A 4,102-nucleotide genomic window follows, 5' to 3' on the forward strand; every position below is an offset into this window, starting at 1 on the left:
CACGGATGTTCCCAAACACACACGGCCCCGGGTATTCCACACCTGGAGAACATTCTAACAACAGACGCTGCAAAGACATTTCCCTCAAGAGAAACTCAGTTTCTAACTTCCCTTAGGGAAAAATAGGAGGCCCAGAACTTTCCAGAAAATCACAAGTCTGGGAGGAAGCCACTCACTTCATAAACCTGCCTTCCCACAGGTGCTCAGGGATGTCCCCGCGCCAGCCTCGTCCACCCAGGACGGCGGCAGGGCTCAGGCAGCCAGCACCTGGGAAGCTGGCGAAGCAACACCGGGGTGAAAACGTCATCCCAGCCACCACTTCCCGGAGCCCCTCACCAAGAAAAACAGAGGCGGGACAGAACCGAGGGCTGACTCGAGGCAGGGGAGCCACAGACCCGCACAGCTCAGAATCACTGGACACGCTCTGCTGTGGACAAAGCCCAGCCCAGGGTTAGGCCAGCACAGAGATCCTTGTGCCAGCTCCATGGGCCAGCATCCTCTAGGGCTGCAAGTTTATGATCACAGCTTCAGAATCTGGTTCCAGAATTCTCCAGAATCAAAGACACACCAAACTGTAAAGCTGCCAGGACTGCAGGGCCCAGGAGCAGGCTCAGGGAGGACCAGGTAGAAACCACACACAGCACACACATGTGCATGCTTTCTCCACACACGCCACCCCTTCACCCAATACTATACACGCAAACACATGTATGCACTCATACACACCCTCAAATACACTCACCAAACGTCATGTGTACACTCCACACACCCTCAAATATACACGACACACTTGAACATGCTCACTCCATATCTGCTAAATACACTCATCACACATGCACAAACGTGACACGTGCACACTCATTCCAGACATCACACCCCTAAGTACACAGGTGCACACACACCCCAGTCCAGAACCTGCAGACTCCACAAGCTTGGGTTTCCCCCACTGTTTCTCTCATCACATGAGATCCACACATAGGTGTCACTTACTGACATCTAACACCTGGGGAGGCCCTTAGACAGAACTGCAGTCACAAGTCGGCTTCATTCAGGCATGCATCCTCGGCCTCCTGAAGCCACTCCTGTCCCCACGGGGAGGGGGCTGACACCACAGACGTCACTGGGCTTACAGATCCCCAGGCTGGCCACCCAGCGAAATCAGGAGGGCTCAGCCATGGCCCTGGAGGGAGACGGGTACTGGCTCAGGTATGTGGAACATGGGTCCTCATTTCCATATGGCGTCACCTACGACAGCGTCAGGTGAAAGCCAGTGGTCTGGCATTCCTGGGATAGACAGTCCTGGAATTACAAGGGAAGCTTTTTACTTCTCCCCTCTGAACACACGAGGTCCATGGTCCCCCCACCCTCACATCTAACCCTGGGAATCGGAGACTCCTTGTCCACCTGAGGACCACCCAAGAGGATCCACACACCCACTGCGACAGCAGCACCACACCTGGTCCACAGGGGAGCAAAGCAAATCCCACCTTTGGACTAAAACTGGATTACCCCAACACTGGCAGCCTGCAGTGTGTATATCATCAAACTCCCATGTCTGCGCCACCTGCAAGCGGAACACAAGCCCTTAGTCTCGGGTTCTCAGGACGGCCTGTGAGGTGGATGCTGGCACCTTCATCTTCCAGTGGAGAGGAGAGGAGAGAAGGCCAGGGCCAGGGTCAGGGCTGGCGTATCAGGAGGTCAGGGTTCAAAACCCCATCTGCCTCACAAAGAAGCCCTTACCGTTCAAGTGACTTCTATCATCAGCCTTAAAATGTACCACAATTACTCGCAATTCTGAGTGCTGTTCCTTGGGACGTCATAAGCAAACATTTTATTAGATTTTATCAAATCTGCTTTCAAAATCCTATGTTATGAAATGACTAATGAAAACTTGAGCTATGAAATAAAGCACATATTCAAATGAATCCCAAAATGACTATCGCGAAGGAAGTTTTAACTTGAAGTGAAAAGTATCCTCTAAATGACATCAGCCAGAATTATCTTCAATCATTACTGATCCCATATGATTAATGAATTATACAGCATCATCTCAGATATGAACTTAAAACCATTAGCTGAATGCACATTTTAGCACAACCCAAGTTCTGCTATAATGAGCAGCACAGGCATCTCTGGAGAGGATTTTAATTGGGACTACAATGCACATGATCATGGTAAGAGGTTTCATGTTGGCTGTTCTCCAAGGTGCGACACAGAGAAACACCACTAACCTCGAAGACACCTGCTGCTTTGTAACGAGATGACGAGATGATGTGGACAGAATACTGTAAATATTTGAAAAGGAGAAACAATGCAAGGAAAGAATCTTATCAGTTACCCTTTACATTCTTAGAAAAAACTTCTCTTTTGGAAGGATTAAAAAAGAAAATTACATTTCTGGATTTTTTTTTCTTTCTGAGACAGGGTCTTGGCTCTGTCACCAAGACTGGAGTACAGTGGAGCAATCGCAGCTCACTGTAGCCTTAAGTGATCTCCCCACCGCAGCCTCCAGAGTAGCAGGGACCACAGGCACGCACCACCACACTCAACTAATTTTTCTGTTATAGAGATGGGGTCTTGCTGTATTGTCCAGGCTGGTCTTGAACTCCTTGGCCTCAAGTGATCCTCCTGCCTTGGCCTCCCAAAGTGCTGCAATTACAGGCATAAGCCAGCGTGCCCAACCTTTTTCTTAATTCTGTAACAATTATGCCGCATTCAGAGAAAGTATAACTATTAACAAGAAGAAACTTGAAGCAATATGTTGATACGAAAACAAAATGGTAATTCCTCATTTTTAAATTTGAGTTTAAATATTTGTTCCACTTGTTCTATGCCACATTAAATAAAAAATGAAATTGTTAATATACCAAGCAAAAATGATAGCTCAAATCAGGTTTTGCAAAGAAGTCCAATAGATTATGATTCCAATTGTATGTTTATTTCTAGATTTTAGAAAGTCGGCCGGGCGCGGTGGCTCAAGCCTGTAATCCCAGCACTTTGGGAGGCTGAGACGGGCGAATCATGAGGTCAGGAGATCGAGACCATCCTGGCTAACATGGTGAAACCCCGTCTCTACTAAAAAATACAAAAAACTAGCCGGTCGTGGTGGCGGACGCCTGTAGTCCCAGCTACTCAGGAGGCTGAGGCAGGAGAATGGCGGGAACCCGGGAGGCGGAGCTTGCAGTGAGCTGAGATCCGGCCACTGCACTCCAGCCTGGGCGACAGAGCAAGACTCTGTCTCAAAAAAAAAGAAAAAAGAAAAAAAAATAGAAAGTCAGTCATAGCCAACTTCTACAGTTTTATTGCCATAGACCCAAGATTAAATCAAAATGTGCGAACATGTCTCAGGGTGCCCCATGCCCACCAAGCATGCATATGCAGAAATATTTTGCCCAAATCTGTTTTCCAACATGTAATTAAAAAGGTCCCAGATATACTTTTCTGTCTCCCCACAAAGTATGTGAGGTCAAGTTTATCCTAGTATTCGATCAAAAGGCTCACGTAAAAAAGGTAACAGCAATGCTCAGGCGACCCACGCAGGCCCCGGCAGATGCTCTAGCAGAAGGGACGCGGCACAGGCAGGGCTGTGGGTGCACCCTCGCTAACCTCACGGCGCAAGCACCCGAGGCTCTACAGATTCCATTGCCAGAGTTAGTGGAAAACTCCATCCTAGCACCGGGATGCTCTGTGTTGCTAGATGTACCTGCTTTAAGAGATGCATGAACTGTCCTTACTTCTACACACGAGACTCACTAGGAGATACTTTCAGTTTTAGCCTAAGCGTACCATGTCTTATCGGAAAATAGACATTCTAGCAAATGCATTTCTGTAAGATTTTCTACCTCTTTTCACTGGGTGAAAAAAAAAGGTAACTTGCCTCCAAGGGCTGGAGACAAAGCCAGGGCTGGGGTGCGCAGGCAAGAGCGCTGTGCGCCCTGGGACCCGCTGCACCACGAGGCACGGCCGTGCACCCTGGACGCAGGAGTAGCACACGAGGCTAGCACAGGCGGACGCCAGCCCTCTCCAGAAGCAGGCCTATGCTTCCTCCTCCCTCAGCCCCCAGGCTCCCTCCAGGCCTCAGTGGCTGCTGACAGGGCAGAGG

The sequence above is a fragment of the Colobus angolensis genome, unplaced genomic scaffold, assembly GCF_000951035.1.
Source record: "Colobus angolensis palliatus isolate OR3802 unplaced genomic scaffold, Cang.pa_1.0 Scaffold209, whole genome shotgun sequence".
In the NCBI taxonomy this organism is placed as follows: domain Eukaryota; kingdom Metazoa; phylum Chordata; class Mammalia; order Primates; family Cercopithecidae; genus Colobus; species Colobus angolensis.